Genomic DNA, 15711 nt, shown 5'->3' with positions numbered 1-15711 from the left:
CGGGTTGCCACTTGATGTTGATAGGGTTGATGTATTGTGTTCGTTGACTTTTGGTTCATTCCAAAAGTCTTCGGACTTAGATAATTTTACAAGTGTCGGCGCTCTCGGACCGAAAATAAGAAGACAACTAAGAAGAAAAAGAGAAAGAAGCTAATAGTGGAAAGTATTCTTCTTCAAAGAAGGAACAAAAATTTTACAAGTGTTGAAAAATTTCCTAAGTCCAAAAAATTTTCTAAGTCCAGAAAATTTTCTAAGTCCCACAAAATGGAACATGATGAAGAAGATACAGAAGTTGAAAATTTTTCTAAGTCCAAAAAATTTTCTAAGTCCAGAAAATTTTCTAAGTCCAAAGTGTTGGAACAATTTCCAAAGGCCCATAGGTTGCACTGAATTTTCCTAAGTTGGCCACAAGTACCCATGAGGTATCGAGAAGGTTCACCCGAAGGACATAATATGTCCCAAAGTACCGATAGAGTACCCACAAATAGCACCGCGTTGGCCTAAGTTGGCCAAAAGTACCGATAGAGTACCCACAAATAGCACCGAATGGGCCTAAGTTGGCCAAAAGTACCGATAGAGTACCCACAAAGAGCACCCAATTGGCCTAAGTTGGCCAAAAGTACCGATAGAGTACCCACAAGTAGCACTGAGTTGGCCTAAGTTGGCCAAAAGTACCGATAGAGTACCCACAAGTAGCACCCAATTGGCCTATGTTGGCCAAAAGTACCGATAGAGTACCCACAAATAGCACCCAATTGGCCTAAGTTGGCCAAAAGTACCGATAGAGTACCCACAAATAGCACCGAGTGGGCCTAACATGGCCAAAAGTACCGATAGAGTACCCACAAATAGCACCGAGTGGGCCTAACATGGCCAAAAGTACCGATAGAGTACCCACAAAGAGCACCCCATGGGCCTAAGTTGGCCAAAAGTACCGATAGAGTACCCACAAATAGCACCGAGTGGGCCTAACATGGCCAAAAGTACCGATAGAGCACCCACATATAGCACCGAATGGGCCTAACATGGCCAAAAGTACCGATAGAGTACCCACAAATAGCACCGAGTGGGCCTAACATGGCCAAAAGTACCGATAGAGCACCCACATATAGCACCCCATTGGCCTAAGTTGGCCAAAAGTACCGATAGAGTACCCACAAAGAGCACCCAATTGGCCTAAGTTGGCCAAAAGTACCGCCAAGTAGCACCATAGAGGCCCGAGTAGAGCGAAATGTGGGCCAAATTGAACATTTGAAAATTTTTACAAGTCCAGAAAATTTTCTAAGTCCAGAAAATTTTCTAAGTCCAAAGAGTTGGACAAATTTCCTTAGGCCCAAAGGTTGCACTGAATGTTCCTAAGTTGGCCATCAGTACCCATGAAGTATCGCGAAGGTTCACCCGAAAGACACAATATGCCCTAAAGTACCCACAGAGTACCCACAAGTTGCACCCAATTGGCCTAAGTTGGCCAAAAGTACCGACAAGTAGCACCATAGAGGCCCGAGTAGAGCGAAATGTGGGCCAAAGTACCGAGTAGTTGCAACAAATGCCCAAATGGATACCAAAATGTGGTACCAAGCACCTAACTGTTGCAACAAATGCTAGCTTTCTGACCAAAAGCTGTGGGCCAATTTCGTAGAAGAACCGCCTAGGCGAAAAGGCAAAAATCGCCGAAGCTGGCCCGCTCGCAGAGCTCGCGGGCCAGGAGATACTCATAGGGCGCTTTACTAGAGTGGGGAACTTGAGAATTTTTGTGTCCGAGACTTTGGGCAACTTCGCGGCCGCCCCCTTAAAGTAAAAGATTTTCTCTGGGTGCCTAAAATTCGCAATTCCCGCAAAGTCGGGAAGACGTTAAAGTTTTTGCCCAAAAAATGGCCATCGATTTAAGGTGATTTTCCAATAAGAAAATGCTTCCTATTTTGAATTTTTTCGAATATTTCCTAAACTAAGCGTCGGAGCACATGGCCGTGGAGGAACTTTTGGTAGCTTTTGGCAAGGGCTATCGGATGAAATAATAAGAAAGGCCATCAGAGCGATATTGGATTAATGCGGGCTCATAAACGCACCTGAGAAGTGAAAATTGGTACCTTGCACGCAGGATGCAAGAAATGCTTGAGTGTTAACCATCATCGGTACCAAGTACCTAGGTTATATCGAGTGCGTAGATGGAAGTCGGTACCAAAGGGAAACCTTCCTAGGCTAGGTGCACGCAAGTGAGTATGGATCGATCAGTAGAAAGATGGGAAGCCATAGGAAACCTTCCTAGGCTAGGTGCACGCAAGTGAGTATGGATCGATCAGTAGAAAGATGGGAAGCCATAGGAAACCTTCCTAGGCTAGGTGCACGCAAGTGAGTATGGATCGATCAGTAGAAAGATGGGAAGCCCAAGGAAACCTTCCTAGGCTAGGTGCACGCAAGTGAGTATGGATCGATCAGTAGAAAGATGGGAAGCCATAGGAAACCTTCCTAGGCTAGGTGCACGCAAGTGAGTATGGATCGATCAGTAGAAAGATGGGAAGCCATAGGAAACCTTCCTAGGCTAGGTGCACGCAAGTGAGTATGGATCGATCAGTAGAAAGATGGGAAGCCCAAGGAAACCTTCCTAGGCTAGGTGCACGCAAGTGAGTATGGATCGATCAGTAGAAAGATGGGAAGCCATAGGAAACCTTCCTAGGCTAGGTGCACGCAAGTGAGTATGGATCGATCAGTAGAAAGATGGGAAGCCATAGGAAACCTTCCTAGGCTAGGTGCACGCAAGTGAGTATGGATCGATCAGTAGAAAGATGGGAAGCCCAAGGAAACCTTCCTAGGCTAGGTGCACGCAAGTGAGTATGGATCGATCAGTAGAAAGATGGGAAGCCATAGGAAACCTTCCTAGGCTAGGTGCACGCAAGTGAGTATGGATCGATCAGTAGAAAGATGGGAAGCCCAAGGAAACCTTCCTAGGCTAGGTGCACGCAAGTGAGTATGGATCGATCAGTAGAAAGATGGGAAGCCATAGGAAACCTTCCTAGGCTAGGTGCACGCAAGTGAGTATGGATCGATCAGTAGAAAGATGGGAAGCCATAGGAAACCTTCCTAGGCTAGGTGCACGCAAGTGAGTATGGATCGATCAGTAGAAAGTGGGAAGCCCAAGGAAACCTTCCTAGGCTAGGTGCACGCAAGTGAGTATGGATCGATCAGTAGAAAGATGGGAAGCCATAGGAAACCTTCCTAGGCTAGGTGCACGCAAGTGAGTATGGATCGATCAGTAGAAAGATGGGAAGCCATAGGAAACCTTCCTAGGCTAGGTGCACGCAAGTGAGTATGGATCGATCAGTAGAAAGATGGGAAGCCCAAGGAAACCTTCCTAGGCTAGGTGCACGCAAGTGAGTATGGATCGATCAGTAGAAAGATGGGAAGCCATAGGAAACCTTCCTAGGCTAGGTGCACGCAAGTGAGTATGGATCGATCAGTAGAAAGATGGGAAGCCCAAGGAAACCTTCCTAGGCTAGGTGCACGCAAGTGAGTATGGATCGATCAGTAGAAAGATGGGAAGCCATAGGAAACCTTCCTAGGCTAGGTGCACGCAAGTGAGTATGGATCGATCAGTAGAAAGATGGGAAGCCATAGGAAACCTTCCTAGGCTAGGTGCACGCAAGTGAGTATGGATCGATCAGTAGAAAGATGGGAAGCCATAGGAAACCTTCCTAGGCTAGGTGCACGCAAGTGAGTATGGATCGATCAGTAGAAAGATGGGAAGCCCAAGGAAACCTTCCTAGGCTAGGTGCACGCAAGTGAGTATGGATCGATCAGTAGAAAGATGGGAAGCCATAGGAAACCTTCCTAGGCTAGGTGCACGCAAGTGAGTATGGATCGATCAGTAGAAAGATGGGAAGCCATAGGAAACCTTCCTAGGCTAGGTGCACGCAAGTGAGTATGGATCGATCAGTAGAAAGATGGGAAGCCCAAGGAAACCTTCCTAGGCTAGGTGCACGCAAGTGAGTATGGATCGATCAGTAGAAAGATGGGAAGCCATAGGAAACCTTCCTAGGCTAGGTGCACGCAAGTGAGTATGGATCGATCAGTAGAAAGATGGGAAGCCCAAGGAAACCTTCCTAGGCTAGGTGCACGCAAGTGAGTATGGATCGATCAGTAGAAAGATGGGAAGCCATAGGAAACCTTCCTAGGCTAGGTGCACGCAAGTGAGTATGGATCGATCAGTAGAAAGATGGGAAGCCATAGGAAACCTTCCTAGGCTAGGTGCACGCAAGTGAGTATGGATCGATCAGTAGAAAGATGGGAAGCCATAGGAAACCTTCCTAGGCTAGGTGCACGCAAGTGAGTATGGATCGATCAGTAGAAAGATGGGAAGCCATAGGAAACCTTCCTAGGCTAGGTGCACGCAAGTGAGTATGGATCGATCAGTAGAAAGATGGGAAGCCATAGGAAACCTTCCTAGGCTAGGTGCACGCAAGTGAGTATGGATCGATCAGTAGAAAGATGGGAAGCCATAGGAAACCTTCCTAGGCTAGGTGCACGCAAGTGAGTATGGATCGATCAGTAGAAAGTGGGAAGCCCAGTACCAAATGCCCTAGTGAAGACCGTAAACGAATATCATGAACCGAGAAGGAGCACCAAATGCCCTAGTGAAGACCGTAAACGAATATCATGAACCGATAAGGAGCACCAAATGCCCTAGTGAAGACCGTAAACGAATATCATGAACCAAGAAGTAGCAACGAATGCCTGAAAAAGTACCAAGTCCACGGTATAGAGTAACGAGAGTTAACCGCCGTGATGTATGCAATGAGGGCAGCCATTGCATGGGTTCTGGACTTGGTTCGCGAATAACTTTTTTGCTAGACATCGGACAAAGTTGACGTGGAAGAACGAAATGTAGCATTTGATGCCACCTATCCAAAACTTTTTCAAGATTGAAGATCCGATCGATACAGCCTGAGTTATAGGCAAAAGTTGGTGCAAAATTGAGCATTTTTAATGGTGAAAAATCGGTACTCCTCGAATAGCTCCTGTTGGAAGCATCGGACCACATGGTCGTGGAGGAACATATTGTAGCGTGCGGTGTCAAGTATCGACACTCAAAACCGCATGTCCGATGGACGGAAAATGACCAAGTTATAGTGAAAACTTGGTTGCACCAAATTCCCGAAGAAGTGCAACGAGAAGGTGAATGCGCAGGTTGTTCGTCGAATAGCTCCGGCCACAGACATGGTAGCGATTAGTGGTGCATGGAAGAAATCTAGCCACAAGTGCCATCTACCCATGGCCAGAAGAAAGTGTGGCCATATCTTGGATACCGGCGGAGCTATGGGGCAAATATGGGCCAAAAATGGTGCAAGTTGGACCAAAAATCCGAAAAAGTACCTAGGTAAATGCGCAGGTTGTTCGTCGAATAGCTCCGGCCACAGACATGGTAGCGATTAGTGGTGCATGGAAGAAATCTAGCCACAAGTGCCATCTACCCATGGCCAGAAGAAAGTGTGGCCATATCTTGGATACCGGCGGAGCTATGGGGCAAATATGGGCCAAAAATGGTGCAAGTTGGACCAAAAATCCGAAAAAGTACCTAGGTAAATGCGATGGTTGTTCGTCGAATAGCTCCGGCCACAGACATGGTAGCGATTAGTGGTGCATGGAAGAAATCTAGCCACAAGTGCCATCTACCCATGGCCAGAAGAAAGTGTGGCCATATCTTGGATACCGGCGGAGCTATGGGGCAAATATGGGCCAAAAATGGTGCAAGTTGGACCAAAAATCCGACCAAGTGCGCGAGGCGCTTTCGTGAATAGCTCCGGCCACAGACATGGTAGCGATTAGTGGTGCATGGAAGAAATCTAGCCACAAGTGCCATCTACCCATGGCCAGAAGAAAGTGTGGCCATATCTTGGATACCGGCGGAGCTATGGGGCAAATATGGGCCAAAAATGGTGCAAGTTGGACCAAAAATCCGAAAAAGTACCTAGGTAAATGTGATGGTTGTTCGTCGAATAGCTCCGGCCACAGACATGGTAGCGATTAGTGGTGCATGGAAGAAATCTAGCCACAAGTGCCATCTACCCATGGCCAGAAGAAAGTGTGGCCATATCTTGGATACCGGCGGAGCTATGGGGCAAATATGGGCCAAAAATGGTGCAAGTTGGACCAAAAATCCGAAAAAGTACCTAGGTAAATGCGATGGTTGTTCGTCGAATAGCTCCGGCCAGAGACATGGCAGCGATTAGTGGTGCATGGAAGAAATCTAGCCACAAGTGCCATCTACCCATGGCCAGAAGAAAGTGTGGCCATATCTTGGATACCGGCGGAGCTATGGGGCAAATATGGGCCAAAAATGGTGCAAGTTGGACCAAAAATCCGAAAAAGTACCTAGGTAAATGCGCAGGTTGTTCGTCGAATAGCTCCGGCCACAGACATGGTAGCGATTAGTGGTGCATGGAAGAAATCTAGCCACAAGTGCCATCTACCCATGGCCAGAAGAAAGTGTGGCCATATCTTGGATACCGGCGGAGCTATGGGGCAAATATGGGCCAAAAATGGTGCAAGTTGGACCAAAAATCCGAAAAAGTACCTAGGTAAATGCGATGGTTGTTCGTCGAATAGCTCCGGCCACAGACATGGTAGCGATTAGTGGTGCATGGAAGAAATCTAGCCACAAGTGCCATCTACCCATGGCCAGAAGAAAGTGTGGCCATATCTTGGATACCGGCGGAGCTATGGGGCAAATATGGGCCAAAAATGGTGCAAGTTGGACCAAAAATCCGACCAAGTGCGCGAGGCGCTTTCGTGAATAGCTCCGGCCACAGACATGGTAGCGATTAGTGGTGCATGGAAGAAATCTAGCCACAAGTGCCATCTACCCATGGCCAGAAGAAAGTGTGGCCATATCTTGGATACCGGCGGAGCTATGGGGCAAATATGGGCCAAAAATGGTGCAAGTTGGACCAAAAATCCGAAAAAGTACCTAGGTAAATGTGATGGTTGTTCGTCGAATAGCTCCGGCCACAGACATGGTAGCGATTAGTGGTGCATGGAAGAAATCTAGCCACAAGTGCCATCTACCCATGGCCAGAAGAAAGTGTGGCCATATCTTGGATACCGGCGGAGCTATGGGGCAAATATGGGCCAAAAATGGTGCAAGTTGGACCAAAAATCCGAAAAAGTACCTAGGTAAATGCGATGGTTGTTCGTCGAATAGCTCCGGCCAGAGACATGGCAGCGATTAGTGGTGCATGGAAGAAATCTAGCCACAAGTGCCATCTACCCATGGCCAGAAGAAAGTGTGGCCATATCTTGGATACCGGCGGAGCTATGGGGCAAATATGGGCCAAAAATGGTGCAAGTTGGAACCAAAATCCGACCAAGTGCGCGAGGCGCTTTCGTGAATAGCTCCGGCCACAGACATGGTAGCGATTAGTGGTGCATGGAAGAAATCTAGCCACAAGTGCCATCTACCCATGGCCAGAAGAAAGTGTGGCCATATCTTGGATACCGGCGGAGCTATGGGGCAAATATGGGCCAAAAATGGGTAAAATTGTACGGTCCAAAGCCAAGGGTAAATTTTTTTATTCCTCTAATAACTTCTAGCACAGACATTGAATCGGTTGGTGATGTATGGATGAAATGTAGCAAACAGTTGGAACTACCCATAAAATCTTAAAGATTGACGATCCAATGTATAGAACCGGAGTAATGTGCGATACTTGGTGAAAAATCGAGTGAAAAATTAGCTATAAACTGTTTTTGGCCCATAACTCGAATACTAGACATCGGAAGGGGGGGTCGTAGAACGATTTTTTGTTGCCCTATCGATTCCCTATCGAACGAGCAAAAGTTGTTTTTTTGACCAAAAAGGACCCCTACTCTAGTAAAATTGGCCTGATTTTACTAGTCCCCGGTACCCGTACAGGCAAAATGAGCAAAATGCTCAAGTATGAATGGTTTTTGGCCCATAACTCGAATACTAGACGTCGCAGGGGGGTGTCATGGAACAATTTTTGGTAGCCCTTGAAATTATCTATCGAATGACATATACTTGATTTTTGGCCAAAAAGTTCCCTAGACTAGTAAAAATCGCATCATTTTACTAGAGTCGGGTACCCTGGACGAAAAACCGCTATAATTGCGGTTTTTGGCTAATAACTCGAATACTAGACGTCGCAGGGGGGTGTCGTGGAACAATTTTTGGTAGCCCTTGAAATTATCTATCGAATGACATATACTTGATTTTTGGCCAAAAAGTTCCCTAGACTAGTAAAAATCGCATCATTTTACTAGAGTCGGGTACCCTGGACGAAAAACCGCTATAATTGCGGTTTTTGGCTAATAACTCGAATACTAGACGTCGCAGGGGGGTGTCGTGGAACAATTTTTGGTAGCCCTTGAAATTATCTATCGAATGACATATACTTGATTTTTGGCCAAAAAGTTCCCTAGACTAGTAAAAATCGCATCATTTTACTAGAGTCGGGTACCCTGGACGAAAAACCGCTATAGTTGCGGTTTTTGGCTAATAACTCTAATACTAGACGTCGGAGGGGGGTGTCGTGGAACAATTTTTGGTAGCCCTTGAAATTATCTATCGAATGACATATACTTGATTTTTGGCCAAAAAGTTCCCTAGACTAGTAAAAATCGCATCATTTTACTAGAGTCGGGTACCCTGGACGAAAAACCGCTTAAGTTGCGGTTTTTGGCTAATAACTCGAATACTAGACGTCGCAGGGGGGTGTCGTGGAACAATTTTTGGTAGCCCTTGAAATTATCTATCGAATGACATATACTTGATTTTTTGACCAAAAAGTTCCTAGACTAGTAAAAATCGCATCATTTTACTAGAGTCGGGTACCCTGTACGAAAAACCGCTATAGTTGCGGTTTTTGGCCAATAACTCGAATACTAGACGTCGGAGGGGGGTGCCGTAGAACAATTTTTTGTAGCCCTTGAAATTACCTTTCGAATGATATATAGTGGTTTTTTGGTCAAACAGTGACCCCGAGACTAGTAACCCTCCATACACAAAACCGCCTAAAAAGTTTTGGTTTTGCAAAATTTTGAAAAGTGCGTCAAAAAAATTTTTTCAAAAAGTACCAAATCGTGATCAGAACTCACTATAGACCATAAAAAGTGAAATCCGATGGTCATTTGCAACACTTGGTCAATCGAGAAAAATTTCACTTTTTTACTAGAGTCGGGTACCCTGAACGAAAAATCGCTCAAGTGATGGTTTTTGGCCAATAACTCGAATACTAGACGTCGGAGGGGGGTGCCGTAGAACAATTTTTTGTAGCCCTTGAAATTACCTTTCGAATGATATATAGTGGTTTTTTGGTCAAACAGTGACCCCGAGACTAGTAACCCTCCATACACAAAACCGCCTACAAAAACTTTGTTTTGAAAAATTTTGAAAAGTTCAAAAAAATTTTTTTTTCAAAAACTACTAAAACGTGATAAGAACTTACTATAGACCATGAAAAGTGATATCCGATGATAATTTGCAAAAGTTGGTAACTAGTAAAAAATTTCACTTTTTTACTAGAGTCGGTGCAACGAGAAAAAAAAAGTCCGTGATGGAGAAAAATGGCACGTTTTCCACGCCTGTACGCTTTCGTTTTCTATATAGGGGGTAGGTGAGCCAGAAGCATGAATTTGACTGAGTACGTATCTTTATGAATTGGGCCCTTCTAAATCGATTGAGACTACCCCCAGGACGATCGGACGACTGCTTCTGGCTCAAAATGTGGTTTTTAGATTTTGATCGTCAATTATGAGAGAAAAAATCGATTAGAAGTAAAGATACGAAATGCTTGGTCTAAGTTGGGAAACGACTTCGGATATTTGTTGGACGTTGTCGTAGAAGGTCCGAGGACCAAGGAAAAGTGATTTCCAAGTGGATTTATGCACTATTAGTCGATGGTAAGATGTGAAATTAGTAGAACTTACCATACAGTTTGCGAAGTTGAAGCAATCGGTTGGTGAATATGGTACTGTCTGTCCAATTTGGTGGTTCGGAATGAGTGAAACGATGTTGATGATGGATAGACGTTCCGATTGCCCCCGATCGGGGAACATATAGTGGTCTTTAAGGTCCAAGTACCTATGTTTTGGTAAGCAGAACTGAGAGTTAAAGGATGAAAGTCGGCCATTCCTAATATCATCCTATCGGTGGTTCGCGAGTTGTTTGAGGACCGGAGCAGCTCGCGATGAAACGGTCCTAGGGTATTGGTTATCCATCCAAGGAAGAGTAAATGCGATCCTAGATGTGTGTCGTTGGCCGTTCTACCGGTATCGCCTATCGATGAGATATCGACGGGCATGCCTTACTCGAAAGTTGAATTCTAGGATCGATGGTCAAACAGACCTATGAGCGATAAACCAAACTGAACACGTATTGATGTCGGCTTTTCCTATCATTTGATGCCGCAGGTTGTTTAGGGACCGGAGCAGCTTGCGGCCGAGACGGTCCCCGGGGGTTTCTTTCTCCAAGGAGAAGAAACGATTAAGCAAAAGTTGTAGCAAGATACGATCCTCTGATGTGTCGTTGGCCGTTCAAGCGGTATCGCCTGTCGATGAGATATCGATGGGCATGCCTTACTCTCCCGACTGGATTACTGAGAGTTTAATCAGGGATCGATGGTCAAACAGACCAATGAGCGATAAACCAAACTGAACACGTATTGATGTCGGCATTTCCTATCATTTGTCGCAGGTTGTTTAGGGACCGGAGCAGCTTGCGACCGAGACGGTCCCCGGGGGTTTCTTTCTCTAAGGAGTGGAAACGATTAAGCAAAAGTCGTAGCAATAATCGATCACCTGATGTGTCGTTGGCCGTTCTTGCGGTATCGCCTGTCGATGAGATATCGATGGGCATGCCTTACTCTCCTGACTGTTTAATTGAGAGTTATAATCAGGGATCGATGGTCAAAAAGACCTATGAGCGATAAACCAAACTGAACACGTATTGATGTCGGCATTTCCTATCATTTGTCGCAGGTTGTTTGGGGACCGGAGCAGCTTGCGACCGAGACGGTCCCTTCCCGAAAGATGGTGAACCGAGTCGTCTGGCGTAAAAACCGGACGACTCGAAAGGGCTTGACCCTTTCAAGTGAGCGATAATCACATTCTACGCTCAGTTCGACAGCTACAAGGCAATCACTCGCTATGTTCAGAGCTAATACATGCAACACGCCGGCATTGTTTCCACCGACGCATGGATTCAAGACTGGTGCACTTATTAGTTAAACCGTTCGCCTCCGGTGTTTCGAGTTCAAGTCTGGATGAGGATTGATCTTGCTGGTAATAGCTTGAGCCCCTGAATAAGGGGTCGAAGCGTACATCTTGAGACCATGTACAACATATTACCAAATCGGCACCATGGGTTCGGGTGCAAGTGATGTAACCGTGAAAGATGTTGAGCAGCCCAACATCGGTTTACACACGCATAATAGGAAGGCAGCGCTGTCGACTGGTCAGTCGTGTAAGAAGTGTGCATTATCGATCACAAATATATTGGTGATCTGTAGGTTGCGCATACACCATGCCCGGTGTAAAGTGCCGTGGTCCCCTCCGGGGGGCTGCATCAAACCGTTCGCCACGCGAACTACCCAATGGAACGAACTCTATGCATTTAATAAGAAGAAGAGATGATAATGAAACACGGTCGATTTAAGAGTTGAAAACGTTGAAATACCTATAAGCAAGTCTTAAGTTGGTGGTGACCGTTACGCCCCAACAAATTGGTGCCTTACCCTACACCAAAGAGCCATTCAACATGGTTCAAGTGAGCGATAATCACGCTCTACGCTCAGTATGACAGCTGCAAGGCAATCACTCGCTAAGTTCAGAGCTAATACATGCAACACGCCGGCATTGTTTCCACCGACGCATGGATTCAAGACTGGTGCACTTATTAGTTAAACCGTTCGCCTGCGGGTGTTTCGAGTTCAAGTCTGGATGAGGATTGTTCTTGCTGGTAATAGCTTGAGCCCCTGAATAAGGGGCCGAAGCGTACATCTTGAGAGTAAATGTACAACATATTACCAAATCGGCACCGTGGGTTCTGGTGCAAGTGATGTAACCATGAAAGATGTTGAGCAGCCCAACATCGGTTTACACACGCATAAGGGGTTTATTGTTATCTGTAGGTTGCGCATACACCATACCCGGTGTAAAGTGCCGTGGTCCCCCAGGGGGCTGCATCAAAACGTTCGCCATGCGAACTACCCAATGGAACGAACTCGATGTATTGAAAGAGATGAACAATTAATAGCGAGAATAGGGGCCCGGAAGCAATTCCGCGGCCCTACGGTCGATTCAAGAGTTGAAACGTTGTACAATCGTGGATAGCACCTAGTGCTAATATGGTGAGAGATAATGTGTGAGGAAATTTAGTTTCCTAAAGTTTAGTTAGTGGTTTCCGTTGTGCCCTAACAAACTTAAAGTTGGTGGTGACCGTTACACCCCAACAAATTGGTGCCTTACCCAACACCAAAGAGCCATTCCATATGGTTCTAGAGAGAGAGAGTTGTGTGGAAATTTATTTCCCACTAAGCGAGTGTGTGTCTGTAGTGGAACGAATTCTGGTTGATCCTACCAGTAATATACGCTTGTCTCAAAGGTTAAGCCATGCATGTCTAAGTACAAACATAAATGAATGTGAAACCGCATAAGGCTCAGTATAACAGCTATAATTCACAAGATCATCCTACCACTAGTTACTTGGATAACTGTGGAAAATCCAGAGCTAATACATGCAACATGCCGGGACTGTTGCCCTCGCGGGTAGCTGAACTGGTGCACTTATTAGTTAAACCAATCGCCTCCGGGCGGCTTGAGTTGAAGTCTGGATAAGGACGCAGATCGTATGGTCGCTTGTCGACTGACGACAGATCTTTCAAATGTCTGCCCTATCAACTATTGATGGTAGTGTAGAGGACTACCATGGTTGCGACGGGTAACGGGGAATCAGGGTTCGATTCCGGAGAGGGAGCCTGAGAAATGGCTACCACATCCAAGGAAGGCAGCAGGCGCGTAAATTACCCAATCCCAGTACGGGGAGGTAGTGACGAGAAATAACAATATGGACCTCTCTAACGATGGTCCATAATTGGAATGAGTTGAGTATAAATCCTTCAACAAGGATCAAGTGGAGGGCAAGTCTGGTGCCAGCAGCCGCGGTAATTCCAGCTCCACTAGCGTATATTAAAGTTGTTGCGGTTAAAACGTTCGAAGTTGATTGCCCGTCCAGACACGTGACCGCCACGGGCGCCCGGTTACACGCCGGGGCCGTTCGTGCGCGCGCTCACGGCTGCGACTCACAATGGTGTACTTGGGCGTTACTCTGTGAACGAGTACCGTGCTACCGGTTAACTCCGGCACGGGCTCCTCATGGTGCTCAAGATACTCACATTTACCTTGAACAAATTAGAGTGCTCAAAGCAGGCTAAGACAAAGCGTCCGGCCCCCCCGTGGGGTTGGCGTTGGCCGAGAATAATCTTGCATGGAATAATGGAATATGACCTCGGTTTATACGATTTCGTTGGTTTGTCAGAAACCTAGAGGTAATGATTAACAGAAGTAGTTGGGGGCATTGGTATTACGGCGCGAGAGGTGAAATTCGTAGACCGTCGTAGGACCAACTGAAGCGAAAGCGTTTGCCATGGATGCTTTCTTTAATCAAGAACGAAAGTTAGAGGATCGAAGGCGATTAGATACCGCCCTAGTTCTAACCGTAAACGATGCCAATTAGCAATTGGGAGACGCTACCCCTATTCGGTGCTCTCAGTCGCTTCCGGGAAACCAAAATCGGGTTCCGGGGGAAGTATGGTTGCAAAGTTGAAACTTAAAGGAATTGACGGAAGGGCACCACAAGAAGTGGAGCTTGCGGCTTAATTTGACTCAACACGGGAAAATTTACCAGGTCCAAACTTATCGAGGTAAGACAGATTGATAGCTCTTTCTCAAATTTAAGGGTAGTGGTGCATGGCCGTTCTTAGTTCGTGGAATGATTTGTCTGGTTAATTCCGATAACGAACGTGACTCAAACATGCTAACTAGAACGCTGTCAGCAGTGCGCCTCCGGGCGCACCTGACGTTACAGCCGGGCGGCGCCTTCACGGGCGGTCGTCGGCTACGTTTGCCCTGCTTAGCGGGACAACTTGTGTTTAGCAAGCTGAGAATGAGCGATAACAGGTCCGTGATGCCCTTAGATGTTCTGGGCTGCACGCGTGCTACAATGTGGGTCGCAGCGTGTTCTCGCCAATAGGCGCCCCCATTCCGAGAGGAACGGGAAATCACTAAAATGCCCATCTAGTCGGGATTGGGGACTGCAACGGTCCCCATGAACCTGGAATTTCTAGTAAGCACTAGTCATTAGCTAGTGCTGATTACGTCCCTGCCCTTTGTACACACCGCCCGTCGCTACTACCGATGGATTATTTAGTGAGGTTTCTGGAGGCTTACCTTCCGCGGTTCCTTCGTGAGCTGCAGCTGGCATGGCTGAAGTTGACCGAACTTGATGATTTAGAGGAAGTAAAAGTCGTAACAAGGTTTCCGTAGGTGAACCTGCGGAAGGATCATTACTGATGATCGTCCGCGAGTGACCAACCATGGGCTGCCTTCGGTGTAGCTCGGTCGCTCGCTTGCTATGTGTCAGAATTTGTTGAAAGCCAACTCGTTCGTTGTACACTTTGATGGGTGACCATCACTGTGTCTCCGTGCCGAGCTAGATCTCCCCTAGCCGTAAGGCACTTGAACGCCCCTTCGACGACGAGTTGCATGTGTGTGGTATGTGTCAGAATCTGGTGAAGCTTTCTGCATGTGATGTGCCTTGTGTGGATCCGTGGCCATTGCATTGTGTCTGGTGCTTAGATACCCAGACACTTAGAACGCTTGCGCGGAAAGCAAACTCGATCGTTGTACACTTTGATGGGTGACCATCACTGTGTCTCCGTGCCGTGCTAGATCCCCCCTAGCCGTAAGGCACTTTGAACGCCCCTTCGACGACGAGTTGCATGTGTGTGGTATGTGTCAGAATCTGGTAAAGCTTTCTGCATGTGATGTGCCTTGTGTGGATCCATGGCCATTGCATTGTGTCTGGTGTGTAGGTACCCAGACACTTAAGCAAACTCGATCGTTGTACACTTTGATGGGCGAGCATCACTGTGTATCCGTGCCGTGTAAGAGCTCCCCTGGCCATCAGGCACTTGAAAGGTCCTTCGACGACGAGTTACAATAATGGTGTGTTAGATACGTCAGATTACGGTGTCTACTAGTGTGCAATACGTATCCGGCTACGGCACGGAACGAACGGGAACTGTGGTGCAGACATACAAAGAGTTAAGCCTATTAGTCATTAACTCTAAGGACGGGGCCATGGGGCGGTACGCAAAGGATACGGATGAGCGAGTATGCAGGCCCAATACTCAATAGCTCGATCCGATCCAAGCACATGAGTTGACTGCGGCGCCAGGTTAACCAATGTGCTAGATTCTATTTGGCCAGTAGAATCTTGTGTCTTACGCGATTTGATACCAAGACACCAGAACGAAAGTTAGTTGAAGAGTGATTAAACTCTTATGAAGAATGGTTGTGCAATCACAACTTATGACTTTAACCTATAAAGTGGATATGGACTTGCAATTATAACATGGAATCTCTACACACCCCATGAGCTCGATCCAATCCACGCACACGAGTTGCCTGAGTAGCGACAGG

This window comes from Anopheles funestus, assembly GCF_943734845.2.
Source record: "Anopheles funestus chromosome X unlocalized genomic scaffold, idAnoFuneDA-416_04 X_unloc_25, whole genome shotgun sequence".
Lineage (NCBI taxonomy): Eukaryota > Metazoa > Arthropoda > Insecta > Diptera > Culicidae > Anopheles > Anopheles funestus.
This window is presented reverse-complemented; position numbering follows the sequence as displayed.